Source organism: Dermacentor albipictus, chromosome 1, assembly GCF_038994185.2.
Source record: "Dermacentor albipictus isolate Rhodes 1998 colony chromosome 1, USDA_Dalb.pri_finalv2, whole genome shotgun sequence".
NCBI classification, from domain to species: domain Eukaryota; kingdom Metazoa; phylum Arthropoda; class Arachnida; order Ixodida; family Ixodidae; genus Dermacentor; species Dermacentor albipictus.
The window spans coordinates 295,226,365-295,243,266 of record NC_091821.1 but is presented as its reverse complement, the minus strand read 5'-3'; the positions used below and the strand labels follow the sequence as shown (position 1 = coordinate 295,243,266).

The 16,902-nt window shown below is 44.8% G+C and overlaps 1 protein-coding gene across 8 annotated transcripts in view; it reads left to right on the top strand.

Moving 5' to 3' along the window:
* LOC135921907 (mitogen-activated protein kinase kinase kinase 13-like) overlaps positions 1 to 16,902 on the top strand; it is a 548,581-nt gene that overhangs the window by 137,589 nt on the left and 394,090 nt on the right. The window lies entirely within an intron of this gene.

The following is a 16,902-nucleotide window of genomic DNA, read 5'->3' as shown; positions in this document are numbered from 1 at the left end:
AAAAGTTTATATTGTCGAATAGGGTGATGCACAGGTAGTTTTTCCAGATGTGAACTATAGGAATAGTGTAGTACAGCCTGATTGGTCAATTAGTGCATTTTACTTCGACCAATCAATTTAATGCCACCTGTCAGAATTATTTTGAAGATAAAACAGGACCTGTATTGTTTGCTGATATCATGCCAATGTGCGCGCATTGACTGAAACAAGAATGCCACCTCTACATGAAACACGTCATTGTTCACACAACTTTGCCCTGCTGGGTCTCCACCGAACTTAAATAGTTTCTAACAGGGAAACATTTTGTCATGGATGCTGTGGTTCAGGCAAAAGTTACATCATCTGGTTTCAGTTACAGGCGGCAGGATAGCATGACACCAGTATACGAAGCAACGCTGTGCTACAATGAATTCTTAAGAAATAAAGGGTAGTTCATAGCTGGAAAAACACTGTGCATCACTCTATCTGGTAATATAATTTTTTTCCTGATGTCCATGCCTCATTTAAAAGTAAATTGTAACTTAACTTTGTGGGTGCTCCTTGTATGGTATCACTATATGCTTGTATAGCATACCGCAGAAATAATGGCCAGTTCTTTGGCATACATACCACCCATTAGTGAATTCTTTGCATGTTGCATGTTACCGGAACTGTATGTTGAGTTTTTCCTGCAGTGCATAAAACATGATTGCAAGTGAAAATGTAGCAAGACATCTACTTCACATCATGTGACATAGTCAAACTTTCATCATCATCATCATCAGCCTGGTTATGCCCACTGCAGGGCAAAGGCCTCTCGCATACTCCTCCAACTACCCCGGTCATGTACTAATTGTGTCCATGTTGTCCCTGCAAACTTCTTAATCTCATCCGCCCACCTAATTTTCTGCCGCCCCCTGCTACCCTTCCCTTCCCTTGGAGTTCAGTCCGTAACACTCAGTGAGCATCGGTTATCTTCCCTCCTCATTACATGTCCGGCCCGTGCCCATTTCTTTTTCTTGATTTCAACTAAGATGTCATTAACTTGGGTTTGTTCCCTCACCCAATCTGCTCTGTTCTTATTCCTTACCGTTACACCGATCATTCTTCTTTCCATAGCTCGTTGCGTTGTCCTCAATTTAAGTAGAACCCTTTTCGTAAGCCTCCAGGTTTCTGCCCCGTATGAGAGCACTGGTAAGACACAGCTGTTATACACTTTTATCTTCAGGGATAATGGCAACCTGCTGTTTATGGTCTGAGAATGCCTGCCAAACGCACCCCAGCCTGTTCTTATTCTTCTGATTATTTCAGTCTCATGATCCGGATCCGTGGTCACTACCTGTCCTAAGTAGATGTATTCCCTTACCACTTCCAGTGCCTTGCTACCTATCGTAAACTGCTGTACTCTTCCGAGACTGTTAAACATTACTTTAGTTTTCTGCAGATTAATTTTTAGACCCACCCTTCTCCCTCTGGTCAGTGAGCATGCATTACAATTGGTCCCCTGAGTTACTAAGCAAGCCAATATCATCAGCGAATCGCAAGTTACTAAGGTATTCTCCATTTACTCTTATCCCCAATTCTTCCCAATCCAGGTATCTGAATACCTTCTGTAAACACGCCGTGAATAGCATTGGAGAGATATCTCCCTGCCTGACGCCTTTCTTTATTGGGATTTTGTTGCTTTCTTGATGGAGGACTACGGTGGCTGTGGAGCCGCTGTGGATATCTTTCAGTATTTTTACATACGGCACATCTACACCCTGATTCCGTAATGCCTCCATGACTGCTGCGGCTTCGACTGAATCAAACGCTTTTTCGTAATCAATGAAAGCTATATATAAGGGTTGGTTATATTCTGCACGTTTCTCTATCACCTGATTGATAGTGTGAATATGGTCTATTGTTGAGTAGCCTTTACGGAATCCTGCCTGGTCCTTTGGTTGACAGAAGTCTAAGGTGTTCCTGATTGTATTTGCGATTACCTTAGTAAATACTTTGTAGGCAACGGACAGTAAGCTGATTGGTCTAGAATTTTCCAAGTCTTCGGCATCCCCTTTCTTATGGATTAGGATTATTCCGGTACGCTCGAGGTCATTAGGCATTGTGCATATAGGGTGGCCAGTCTTTCTAGGACAATGTTCCCACCATCCTTCAACAAATCTGCAGTTACCTGATCCTCCCCAGCTGCCCTCCCCCTTTGCATAGCTCCCAATGCTTTCTTGATTCTTCCGGAGTTACTTGTGGGATTTCAAATTCCTCTAGACCACTTTCTCTTCCATTATCGTCGTGGGTGCCACTGGTACTGTATAAATCTCTATAGAACTCCTCAGCCACTTGAACGATCTCATCCATATTAGTAATGATATTGCTGGCTTTGCCTCTTAATGCATACATCCGGTTCTTGCCTATTCCTAGTTTCTTCTTCACTGCTTTTAGGCTTCCTCCGTTCCTGAGAGCATGTTCAATTCTATCCATATTATACTTCCTTATGTCAGCTGTCTTACTCTTGTTGATTAACTTGGAAAGTTCTGCCAGTTCTATTCTAGCTGTAGGGTTAGAGACTTTCATACATTGGCGTTTCTTGATCAGATCTTTCGTCTCCTGCAGTAGCTTACTGGCATCCTGTCTAACGGGGTTACCACCGACTTCTATTGCACACTCCTTAATGATGCCCGTAAGATTGTCGTTCATATCTTCAACACTAAGGTCCTCTTCCTGAGTTAAGGCCGAATACCCGTTCTGTTGCTTGATACAGAATTCCTCTATTTTCTCTCTTACCGATAACTCATTGATCGGCTTCTTATGTACCAGTTTCTTCCGTTCTCTCCTCAAGTCTAGGCTAATTCGATTTCTTACCATCGTATTTTCACTGCAGCGCACCTTGCCAAGCACGTCCACATCTTGTATGATGCCAGGGTTAGCGCAGAGTAAAAAGTCTATTTCATTTCTAATCTCGCCATTCGGGCTCCTCTACGTCCACTTTTGGCTGTCTGGCTTGCGGAAGACGGTATTCATTATCTGCATATTATTCTGTTCTGCAAACTCTACTAATAACTATCCCCTGCTATTCCTAGAGCCTATTCCATATTCCCCCACTGACTTGTTTCCAGCCTGCTTCTTGCGTACTCTGGCATTGAAGTCACCCATCAGTATAGTGTATTTTGTTTTGACTTTACCCATCGCCGATTCCACTTCTTCATAGAAGTTTTCGACTTCCTGGTCATCATGACTGGATCTAGGAGCATAGACTAAGGTCCCTCTGTAATAATGTAGCGACATCTGCCGCGCGCGCTAACTAGGAAGTTCCTGTAGCAGACGGCGCCCAAGCTAAACTGCGGCGTCGCTGCATTCACGAGGTGAAAATATATCTGCACACGCGCAGAAATAAAACCTGCTGTTGCCTGACTGTGGTGAAAAACTAAAGAAGGACCCGAACTTTTAAATCTAGTCCTTTAATTTCAAATGAGCACAGAAAAAAAAAAAAAAAACGCTCAAGTGAGCGGAATGAGTGCTTGATCGCCTTGATTACGCATGTTTACTTTTCGTTCGTTTGCGCTCAATCATCGCGCGAGCCTTGGTGATGGCTTGCGCTTAATCCCGTTTCCTCTGTGAATTTCATTGCTTGTAAGTGAACGAGAAGAATGGGGATTAACCGAGGGGCCCAATTTTTATTAGTCATATCATAAAAAGCCAGCAAACACTGACACCAAGGACAACATAGGGGAAATTACTTGTGCTTAATAAATGAAATAAGGGAACGATAAATAATGGAAATTAAAGTGAATGAAAAAACAACTTCCCGCAGGTGGGAACAGAACCCACAACCTTCACATTTTGCGTGCGATGCTCTACCAATTGAGCTACTGCGGCGCCATTTTCCCATCCACTTTCTTGGGTCTTTATGTGTCCTAGTAGAACCCTGGGAGTGCTAGCCAGCGCCGCCACTCACAGACCTTGGCGGTGGACGTGGAACGTCATTTTTGCCGCAGGCGTCACAAGAACGTGATCTTTTTGGGTGAAGGCAACTGGTAAATAAACCCACATATGCTACCTGAAGGCATCAATGTTGCTGGATTCGAGACCCTCGTTATGTAATGAACGAGAAGAAAGGGGGTTAACCGAGGGGCCCGATTTTTATCATATCATAAGAAGCCAGCAAACACTGACACCGAGGACAACATAGGGGAAATTAATTGTGCTTAATAAATGAAATAAAGGAACGATAAATTAATGGAAATTGAAGTGGATGAAAAAACAACTTGCCGCAGGTGGGAACCGAACCCACAACCTTCGCATTTCGCACGCGATGCTCTACCAATTGAGCTACCGCGGCGCCACGCGAAATGCGAAGGTTGTGGGTTCGGTTCCCACCTGCGGCAAGTTGTTTTTTCATCCACTTTAATTTCCATTAATTTATCGTTCCTTTATTTCATTTATTAAGCACAAGTAATTTCCCCTGTTTTCCTTGGTGTCAGTGTTTGCTGGCTTCTTATGATTTGCTTGTAAGTGTGCTACGTACACAAAAAGGTTACTTTGAACGAATAATTAGTGTAAAAAAGGCTGACAGTCGCTTTGACCGTTCGTCATAACGTCGCTGAAACGTCCAACCTTCACGGTGACTAAACAACATCCTGTGTGTGTGTGGAAACGAGTGCACCAACAGTCTTCTTGCCCCTGAGCGTGTCTGTCGTGTAGCGATTACACGACGACTGTTGTGTTTTGTGGCTTAGTGCTACGAGCCAGTGCAACTGTCATAACATCCTGAAGTGGTGGTATGGATTGTGTCAGCGAGTCTCCTCGATCATGTTCGGGCTGCCAGCACAATCTAATCTCGCGGCACACCTACATCGAGCGTAGTGAGTGCGCGTGTGTGAATGCGGTTGACTGTTCCTGTGAACCGTGAGACGTCGCCACATGAACTTGAATCATGATGCGCATTGTTGTGTTTATGCCTTTTCGCCCCCGTGCACCGCTAAAGCCCCGTAAGAATTAGAGGGCCCTTATAGGAAATGCACGCGGATTAGCCTAGCTATTACTGCACTGGGTTTTGCTGGTGATCCGTGTATCGCTTCTGGCATTTTTCTTATGTTAATTTGCAGTTGTGTGTTTTTCATCAGTAAAATGGCATCGCCGATTACTGAAACATCTTTGAGTGTAAGGGAAACTTTGAAGGAACGAGCTCGCATGTGTATGTAATGTACTCTGATATATTGTATTATACTTTATTATTGTATGGCCAGTAGCAGTGGCTATGCAGTATTTGTTTTTAAAAGCAGAGTAATGCAGGCACTTAGGAATATATTTATTCACATATGCAATGCACAATATACGATTAGGATATGCAGAGTTGGAAATGACTTATTGGTCATATTGTAAAGCGCAGTTAACAGTGCATGCAGAAACACAGGAAAGTGTAAAAGTAGAATTCGCTGATGAAATTGGTGATTTTTTATCGCACGTAACGCAATGCGGACATTTGTGAGTGAATTAATGCGCTTCTGCCCCACTATTTACTTGCATGCCAGGTCACACTACACTTGCTAAGTCAGCGGGTTCATAATGCATTAAAATCAATAATACCCACAAACTTCGCCCATAAACATTCATGCGTGCGAATGAAATACTATTGCAGCTCTGCACAAACACGTGTATACTTTCTCTCGCATCTTCGTATCACTCTATGTTACTTTCCTCGCATAGTCGTGCAGTTACCGATGGTTCAAAGCCCTTCTGTCCAATTTTGTGCAACCATACTTTTTTTCTGGTTCAGGTTCTGGTTGCTGCGTGAGATGCAATATAACTTCTTGCCATCCTTCATCCAGTTTTGGCACCCAACCGCACGGCAACAAGGCATTTCGGCCCTCCCGGAACGAAAATATAGCAGCAATGTGCATAACACAACAGGCGAACCGGGTGCACTTCGCCCGGTGTGCAGGAACTTTCATAGTGGCAAAGGGGCGGAGCAAGGTCACATGTCACCGATCAGCCTATCGCTGGCGTCGTTGGCTGGATCAATGCCTTTCTCTACTTTGGAATTATTGAGGGACTTTAGCATAGACCTGTACGACCCTCAATTTATACCTCTTAATAAAGGGACACTAAAGGTTACCAAAAAGTCAAGTTAAAGTGATAAAGCAATGCTCTAGAACGTCTAAGGCGTCAATATAATTGTGAACAGAGCTTTAGTAACCGAGAAATTGAGGTACAGTGAAAGCTCGTTAATTCGAACTTCAATAATTCGAATTTATGGATAATTCGAACTGTACGATTTGGTCCGGCCAAGCTCCACAGAAGTCTATGTATAAAAAAGTCCGTTAATTCGAACGCGAGAAGGTTCCCTCACGGATAATTCGAACTATGCTCGCCTGGCACACGGCCAGAGAAACACGCCTACTGCCTACACACAAGGCTGTATTGCCTCCGAAACGGAGAGAAGGGCGAGAGAAGGCAAAATCGGAAAAAAATCTAACCTGTGCGGGGTCAGCCAGAAGCCAGCGGCGGCTGCCGCCTCTCCGTTCTACGTAACCTCCGAGACTTCTTGCCCGTTGCGAATCTCGGAGGCTTAACAAATCTTGTACAGCTGCTAATGTTGTGCGGAGATGGCACGGCAAGTGCCAAAACACAGCGAATCAAGTACGTCGCAGCTGCGCTTGCAATCAAGAACCAACGAATCAGGGCCTTCGCCACCTTCACATGTTCAGCGTCTTTGTCTCGGCAGTCTTCATCGGTTGTGCACCTCTGTTTTCAGATTAGGAGGTAGCGGCCATCGCGATTCATTGTGACGGTGTTAAGCCTCGGCTAACGTTCGTTTCGGCGGACATTGGTGGTGGGGCACGGTCGGACCCAGAGCTTCGACTTGGAGATGGCGTGTGCCCGCAGCAAACGCCATCGCTTTCTGACATGCCCTACTGCTTCCAAATCGCAGTATACTGTTGCTCTCCTTCACTTTCGTTAGTTCGAACTTTCGTTAACTCGAACTCAAGCGGCTTCCCCTTGCGGTTCGAATTAACGAGCTTTTACTGTAAATGCACGACACGATTTGAGACCCCCCAGCGACATTCCGGTACTAGCCTGATGACGAAAGCACTCCTCATCATAATTTATGTGACTAGTACTCAACTACTCGTATTAAAAAGATAATTTCATTAGATTATAAGACGGAAGAAAGTGCTACTTGTCTACTTCTACTCGATTCTAAGAAAAAAAATAACATTTTGACGTTACCCTTGAGTAGTATGGGTGATCGAAAGGTTTCGTTTTCGCTCGACTCTGCATGCTCGACTTTGCCCCGCGCGCGCTTTGGAGTTTCAGTTGTTTCTTTATCGCGTCGTGCTGCGGTGGTCCTGCTGGATCGCGAAACTTGCATTTGGAACAAGCGGCGAGAATGCCACGTCCATGTAATGTCGTGGGATGTGCGAACGGTCCGCGGCACTTGGCCAAGGGCAGTTGCAGCGGCGAATCCAACGTTACTTATCACTGCGTGCCAACGAGTGAACCTCTCCGTTCAAAGTGGTTAATTGGCGTACCTCGATCTGCCACAGCGCACTGGCATAGAGCCGAAAAATCACGTAGTATGCTCGCTGCACTTTCGTCCAGAGGATTACGAGTTCAACGCCGACTTACTGAAGTCGCGTGAAGTGCCTTTCAAAGCAGGCCGTCATCGTAGTAGTACGCAACGATGCCAGCAGCACGAACCCTCAACATCAGGTCACGTTCATCAGTGCTTAAATCGCTGAACTCGAGCCCAGCATCGCGAGCTAATGTGTCGTTGTCAGGGTCATCCATTGCAACGACCGTCGAAGTTTGCGTCATAAAATAAAGAGCCAGCTTATCGTCGTGCGCTGTCCCTTCTGCTAGCCACCATAGTTCTGCTTTCGCGCTGCTGTCGGCTCTGTCTTGGCTCTGTTTCTGGCCGCGCGTTTGCGTTTTGTGCAGAAAAGCCATAGCGCCATCTGCGGGAGCCGTTTTACTCTCCAAAGGCGCAACCTCACTATGAGACCATGACGTCAATACTCCTCGATCGAAGGGCAGGTGATTTGAACTGCGCTAGAGGTACGCGGGCGCTTCAGAACGCATTTTCTCATAAAATAAGTCTCTTCTTTGCACGAAACAAGCGTTTCGAGGTTTCTGGGATGATATTTCAACAATCCACGTTGACTTAATAATAACCTTTAGTGTCCCTTTAAGTTTCACAACTAGACCTGCCACCCTCTCGGTAATGCTATAGAATTCCTGTATGTTACCAGCTATATCCTTATTAATCAAGAATCCGACTCCTAGTTCTCGTCTAGGAAGCCCCGGTAGCACAGGATGTGCCTGCCTTTCAGCACTGCATATGCTTCTTTCGTCCTCCTAACTTCACTGAGCCCTATTATATCCCATTTACTGCCCTCTAATTCCTCCAATAGCACTGCTAGACTCGCTTCACTAGATAACGTTCTAGCGTTAAACGTTGCCAGGCTCAGATTCCAATGGCAGCCTGTCCGGAACCACGGATTCTTAGCACCCTCTGCTGCATCGCAGGTCTGACCGTTGCCGTGGTCAGTTGCTTTGCAGCTGCTGGGGACTGATGGCCGGGGTTTGATTGTTGTGTTCATATAGGAGGTTGTGGCCAAGTACTGCACCAGGGTGGCCAATTGTGCTCTGATGAGGGAGTGTGTTACTGGTTCTGGTCACCGGGATCAGGCCACACTCCAGGCCTGTTTATGCAATTTCATCAACATGCAGATTTTTTTTTTAATCTAGTGGTAGATTGCGCAGCACTGGAATTCAAACCATGGTCTTCTTGCACGCGAGGCGGATTTTCTACCTCTACGCCACCGCTACACCCTTCATAAATAAATAATAAAGTCAAACTTTGTTACCTAATAAATTACAAGAGATGTAGAAAGTGTAATTAGCAAGAGTTACAAATAGCAGCAAAGGTGATCATGCATGAATCTTGAAGATGATTGTCGCTACTTCCAGAGCAGGCCAGCCTTCGTAGGAGAGCGCTGACTGCCCGCAAAAGCATGCTGTCACAGGCCACGCAGGAAGGTTCTTGTGTCTCAACACAGCAGTTCTTGCAAACACACGAAAGCAATATTTGTACAGAAGAGGGAAAAAAGGCGAGGGAGGAAACGAGAATGTGCAAATTGGAACTTCAGTCAGGAATATGTGTCAAATAAGAAGTTCGCCTCACATTAAAAATAAATTTAAGCACACCTTTCTCTTAAATTTTGGGGCTCCTAAGGTACGTATGGAATGATTTTTAAAATTAGTAGCATATTTCGTGGCATATAGTTATTAAATCGCAGAGCAGATTCCGACAAAGTCAGGCTTCAAATTAAATATGGTGTTTTGCAGCTAAAAAGGCACTTATCAACTTGTTAAACATGTCTGAGAACCTTCCTGCAAAATATTGTTACCCAAAAGCTAGGGGAAGAACGGAGGAAGAGAGCAGGAACTTCAGTTTACGAAACGAGGAATCGCAATCTGCTGTCCACGTGAAAGGGTTATCCTTGCGCAGCAATGAAGTCAGAGGGTAGGCAGTATCGGCAAAGTTGGGCACAAAACGGCGCAAGTATGAGCAAAGACCCAAGAAGCTCCTCAGCACGCGTTGTGACTGCAGTTGTTTAAAGCCGCTAACTGCAGCGACCTTCTGTGGGTCTGGTCTCACCCCCTGCTGGTCGACTAGATGTCCAAGTACTAGTGCCTCTCTTTGGCCAAAGTGACATTTCTTGGAGTTGAGGGTAATGGCAGCTTGTTCAAGGCATGTCAGAACAACGTCCAGACGATGGTTGTGCTCTGCAAAAGTGCGGCCAAAAACTACAACATCTAGATAACACAAACAAACCTCCCATTTGAGGCCGCGCAGTGCCGTGTCCATAAACCTTTCAAATGTTGCAGGTGCATTGCACAAGCCAAACGGCATGACGTTGAATTCAAACAAGCCATCTGGGGTCACAAAAGCAGTTTTCTCTTTGTCAGATGAATGCACGGGTATCTGCCAGTAGCCTGATCGGAGGTCTACAGATGAAAAGAAGGATGCAGAATGAAGGCAGTCGATAACGTCATCGATCCGGGGAAGTGGATATACATCCTTTTTCGGCACAGAATTGAGACGCCGGTAGTCGACACAAAACCTCCAGGACCCATCTTTCTTTTTCACGAGGATGACCAGCGTAGCCCAAGGGCTAGAGGAATCTTGGGTGACGCCCTTTGCTAGCTTGTCGTCGACCTGTTAAACGATGATCTTGCCCTCTGATGTGGACATGAGGTTAGGCTTCTGCCTGATGGGATGCGCGGACCCGTGTCGATCCTGTAGCGAGCCCGCGTAGTTGAAACGCGAACTTTGTTAGCATTCTGCGCGAAATCAAATAATGACGCATGCTTGCTAAGGACGCTGACCAGGGCTTGACGCATCTCTGAAAACAGTAACTTGTTGATTATTATAAAAAAGGTGACGAGTCTTCAGGGACACCATGGTCAGCCCCGTGCTCTTGGGATTCGTGTGATGTATCATCAGTTAAAGCGCCTATGCTGAGACTGGTATCCATTTCAAAAGAGGCAAGTCGCATACCGTTGGGTAGCACAACAGATTGGGAGGCTAAATTTGACACCCACAGTGTATTTGTTCCGCAGGCCACAGAGAGGATGCATCGAGGTACGAGCACACTTTTCCTCACAACCATCGAAGGCACAGGCTCAACAATTGCATCAAATGCATCGGCGTTGACCCTGCAAGCAGCAACTCGAACTCTGGAGAAGGAACATGCCGGTAAGACAGCATCTTCAATGACGACGAGAGAGTGTGGTAGCAGGTTGCAGGTAACAGGTAGCAGGCTGGTGGGCAAGAGGAGACAGGAAGAGCTCGATACATGCGAAACCGTCACCACGGTTGAGTTGCTTTTCACTAACTGCGGCACAACGCCAGGCCCACAGTCAACAGTGGCACCGCACTGTTGTAGGAAATTGAGGCCAAGAATTACGTTGTGAGTGGATTGAGCAAGCACTGCAAATTCGGCTTGATACACCTTATCGAAGAAATAAACTTTTGCGGTGCACACTCCAATAAGTCGGAGAAACGCTCCACTCACAGCACGAAATGCATATGCGTTATCCCAGAGAAACATTACTTTACGGCCTAGTCAGGTTTTGAAATCCAGGCTGAAATCGGAGACACTCACTCCTGTGTCCACTAAGGCCAACGTAGCAATGTTGTTCACTAAAATACGAATCTTGTTATGACACATGGTGACTGGCAGAGGCATACGGGCGTGTAGCTGATGACTAGGGACCTCACCTCCATTGGTCGCGCGCGTGCGCCTAGTTTCCTGGCGGCAGTGACGTGAGACAGCTTCACGGAGATGGAGACCTGCACTGGCGTCAAGGTGGCGGCATCAAGCTCCGCACAGAAGCTAGTGAGTCGCTATAGGAATTCACCTGGTGGTTTGTCCTGCTATCAGAGTTAGAAGGCCAGCGTGTCCTGTCGTCGTCCCGATTGCTACACCAATAAAGAGTGCGCGGTCGCTCATGGGACGTTGACGTGCAACGGCGATGAGGACAAAATCTGGCGACATGACTGCAAATACCGCATTGGAAGCAGATGGGGTGCCCGCGGGACACACCGAAATTGTCAGTAGCAGGATAACTTGCACAGCCGTCCCACTCTTGAGAAACTGCAGGTGGTCTGGGTGAGTAACCATCGTGGAACTGATAACTGGGATGCGCATTCATAGTAGGATTTGGTGCTCTTGAACGAGGAGCAAAGTTTAGGCGTCTGTGGAGGTGGCGCTGATGGACATCTCACGTAAGTCGCAGTGAGAAAAGGGCTCTCGAGCCCATGGAGTCAAGAGGGAAGCCACCTCACGTCGGTCAAGCTCTTCTCGCGCCACTTAGCGAATAACTGACGCAAGGTCGGATGGAGCTAGGACCACATCAGCACTGGCGACGTTAGCTACATTGGCCAGGCGGCTGAACTTCAGTGTGATACGTCGAGCTTTCAAGCCTTCATATGTACAGCAGTGCCAAATGATGTCACTTACGGAGTCCAGACTTTCTTTTCCGATGAGGAACTGGTACACGTCCTCAGCGATCCCTTTTAAAAGATGACCAACTTTGTCCTCTTCTGTCATCTGAGGGTCCAGGGCCTTGTACAACTTCAGCACTTCCTCGATGTACGTTGTGCAGGTTTTGCCAGGAACTTGGGCTTGCTGCATTAGGGTTTGCTCTGCACGCTTCTTTTTAGCTGCCGGATCTCCGAAGCACTTCCTGATTTTGTCTACGAACTTTTCCCAACGTCATCATGCTTTCTTCGTGGTTTTCAAGCCACACAGACGTGGTTCCCTTGAGGAATAAGGCAACGTTGTTAAGCTGGGCGGTGGCATTCCAGCCATTGAACTGACTTGCACATTGGTAAAAGCTGAGCCGTCTGTCCACGTCTTCCCTGGCTTTTCCGGCGAAGGTTCGTGGTTTGATGTAGGGCTGCCCTGGGTAGCTGGAAGAAGGTGGCGGGTTGTCACTGTCGGAAGCAATCTGTGGTGGCAGACTGGCAATTCGGTGAAGCTCCACGGATTGCGCTTCTGCGGGCGGTTCATCGTCATTCTTCAGGGGCGCCGTTGTTTTACCCCACACCGTCCACCAAAACTGTTACAATGGGGTGCGTTTATTTAAAGATGAATTGATGAAAACGGGCCGCGCCGACACCGAGCCACTGCAATGACAAGCGCACTTCGTTCTCCTCTTCCTCTGTTCTTCCTGTAGCTTTTGCTTAACAATATAATTAGTTTAAAGCAGTTATCCATTCTGCAGGTAAATGATGATAAGGTAAAAAGGTAAATCGCATTTTATATTGTTAAACCAAAAGCAAGTTTTGCATTTTGCACTGTCTAGCTGTTGCCTTTTTTTCAGACTTAAACATGACATAGTACAGGGTAAGCAGGTAGCATGCAAAGAAGTGGTGATAAAGAAGTATCCTGAAGCAACACTTCTAGGGCTGGATCAATCACTTTTGATATATTTTCATGTGACCCTGATTGGCTTGGGCAATACATCACAACAATGATGCATCACCTTGATTACAACGAAGGCACTGAATAAAATGACGGACGAAGGAAGACAACACGAGACAACCACTCAGTGCTCAGTGATCAGCATAATATTATATATACATTACTTATTATATATCACCATATATTATTTATTTATTTATTTATTTATTTATAGATACTGCGATCTTTTACAAGATCTTAGCAGGGTGGGAACATACAAGTACATTCATAAAAACATACAGTTCAAGCAATCGTGCCGACGCTTGAATTCAAAATGGCAAAAGGACAAAATGCATGAAGATGCATTAAAATGCACGAGATGCATATAATGCATGAAAATGCATTATATCACCATTTTTTACCCAGTCCATTGCTGATACGCAGTTCACTTCCAAATGACTGGAAGATTAGTAAAGTGGTACCGGTATATAAGTCAGGCAGCCACTCTGATCCTTCCAATTATCGCCCCATTTCCCTAACGAGTATTCCCTGTAAATTCCTGGAACATATAATATATTCGCAAATAGCATGTCATCTTGGTGATCATTCCTTCTTTTTTCACAGTCAGCACGGTTTCCGGCCTGGTTTGTCATGTGATACACAGCTTTTTGAATTTATTACTGAACTTCACCTCAATTTAAACTCATCACTTCAAACTGACCTCATATACCTAGACTTTGCCAAAGCATTTGACTGTGTTCCCCATCAGCGGCTTTTGGCCAAACTTTCATGCCTCGGTCTCAACCCTGTTGCACTTTCATGCATCCGTTCTTTCTTGCTAATTGATTCCAGTACACAGCTGTCGAAAATCATTGCTCAACCACTGCTAGCGTCATCTCCGGAGTACCACAGGGGTTCGTCCTCGGCCCCCTTCTCTTTCTTATCTTCATGAACAACCTTTCGAACGCATACCATCCAACATCCGACTTTTTGCATATGTCTGCGTAATCTATCGTCGCTTTACAGGCCCAACGGACCATGTAATGCTCCAAAAAGACTTACATTTATTAGAAACCTGGTGTTCCAACTCTCTAATGAAACTTAACATCTCCAAATGTAAAGTTATGCAGGTATCCTGTAAACACTCTAACAAGGATCACCCATACTTTTTAAACTAGACAGCCCTATTCACCGTTGAATCGTATAATTATCTTGGTATCACTATTAATAGCAAGTTGACCTGGTCCGACCATATAACAAAATTGGCTACCGACACCAATAAATCACTTGGTTACGTCAGACATACCCTTGCGTTGTGCCCCTCATCCACAAGAAAACTAGCTTATGAAACTTTCATTTGAAGTAAACTTGAATATGCCTCAGCTATTTGGAGCCCGCACCAAGCTTACTTAATTAATACATTAGAATCAATACAAAATCGTGCCGCTAGATTCATCACTTCCAGGTACAGCCGGGAAGAAAGTGTCAGTGCAATTGAATCATCTCCAAGACTCGAATCATTGGTGTTGCATCAGAAAATTGCAAAACTGTGCCTTTTCTAGCGACTTTATTATAACTTCCCTGAACTGCATAGAAGGCTTCTAATCTCACCAACCCGTACATCTCGTCGCCTTTTTAACTCTTGCAGCATCCAGTGCTTGCATGGTTCAACATTTTCCTTTAATCAATCATTTTTGCCTAGCGCCATTGCAGAGTGGAACAATTTACCAGATAGAGTTGTCAGTGAGCGCAACCCCATTATTTTCAAGCAGCTGCTTAGTGACCACCTGAAACCCTAACCTTATAATGACCCTACTGTGCCTTCATTGTTTTGCGATTGCCGTGTCACATTGTGACTGTTCTGCTGATTTGCTTTGGCATTCTGTTAAGTGTGCCGCTTATCTTTTCTCTCTTTCTTTTTGTTTTAATACGAATCCACAGGCTGAGTTTTGTAAGAAATTGTAACCATATCTGTGTTTCTATCCTTATCTTTTGTACCCCCCCCCCCCCTCCCTATGTAATACCCCGACAGGGGTCCTTAAGGGAAAATAAATGATGATGATGATATTAGTACAGAACATCACGGTGCATCAGGGTACATAAGGCAATGTATTGCTTCCAAGAATGCATTAACTTATTTTATTTGGACAATTGAATCAGGCAAAGATTTGCACTGCTGAATTGCCTTGGGAAAAAAACTATACCTGAAGCAGTCATTGTGCACTGTGGAAAGAGGTATATACATATGTGTCTGTGCCGTGATGTTTCCTGTGTCTTGATTTGGAAGTACTTGTTGTATCTTATTTTCACATGGTTATGAATTACTAAGAACAGGAATTTGAGCTTTTCATACTCTGTATGATTTTGCAGAGGTGGGAGCTCTGCAAGTTTACATAATTCAGTTGGAGAGTGAAAATGGCGGTATTTGTTAAATATAAACCTAGAAGTAAGGTGCTGGACTTTCTCTAGTTTTAGGCAGCTACTTTGGGTGTAGGGATCCCATACTATTTTTGCGCACTCAATTATGGGTCTTAGCAAGGTTTTGTAAGCTAAAATATTAATTTCAGGGGAGGCACAGTGCAGGTTACACCCACAATACTTTGTTAGCTTTTGCACAAAGTTCATTTACGTGAAGATTCCGACGCAAGTCGGGTGTAAATATAAGACCTAGGTATTTATGTTGTTTAACTCGAGCAAGTTCATGACCGTTGATACTGTATGAGAAATTTAAAATATTCTTTTTTCTAGAAATGAACATAAAAACAGACTTAGTTGGGTTAAGCTGCATTTGCCACCGATCGCACCAATTCTTAATTTTCTGTAAGTTTAGATTAATGTCGGCCTGATCACCTGGTGACTCTATTCTCTTGTACAACATGCAGTCGTCGGCAAACATTCTCACTTAGGTAGTGATGTCATTTGGCAGATCATTTATAAAAACTAGGAATAAAAGGGGCCCTAAGACACCACCCTGGGGTACTCCAGATACCAAGGGAGATAAACTGGATTGCTGATGCCCCAGTGGAATGTATTGTTCTTTATGCGCAAGGTAGGAAGTGAACCACCGTGTAAGGGAAGAATTTTTGAAGGTAACAATAATTTTAAGCAAAAGCTTTTTGTGGGACACCTTGTCAAAGGCCTTTGCAAAGTACAAGAATATTATATCAGTTTGGCCGAGGGCATTAATTGTGCTAGAAAGGTCATGTACAAGTTCAATAAGCTGAGTGATGGTGGACAATCCATTGCGAAAGCCATGTTGACCTGGAAAAATTAATTTATATTCATCTAAATAGGTGAGCAGATACTTTGACACAATGTGTTCTAGCATTTTAGAACAGGTGCTCGTGTGCGATATCAGTCGGTAGTTGCTAGTGCCAGAGGTTGGACCACCTTTATGTATGGGCACAATTTTTTCGCGCTTCCAGGCAGTGGGAAACGAGCCACTAGAAATGGATGATTGAAAAATTAGTGTTAAAAACTTGGGTGTCCATTCGGCATATCTATAAAGGAATTCATTGGGGATTTCGTCAGGACCGGGACTTTTTTTTTATATTAACGTGAAGCAACAGATTGAAAACGCCTTCTTCTGTAATCTTGATATTCTGAATAGGAAGTCTGTCTGCATACTCATTGATGGTAGGCAAGATACCGTCATCGATGGTAAAAACTGAGGAAAAAAAAAAGAGTTAAATGCTTCCGCTTGATCCTGGCTACTTTTGTCTGTGTGCATGCTACACGACTTAGCCGTTAGGTTCAAGTACCTCCAAAACTTATCTGGGGCTTCTTTGAGAAATCGTTTCAGTGTTGAGTTATAAAAGTTATCTTTAGACGTCTTCAGGTTGTGCCGGAGCTTTTTACCTAAAAGATGAATGTTATGTTTCTGTTCGATACTAAGACGGAGGGTGCAAGCCTTTCGCATACGCTTAAGCTTTCTTTTAGTGTGTATTAT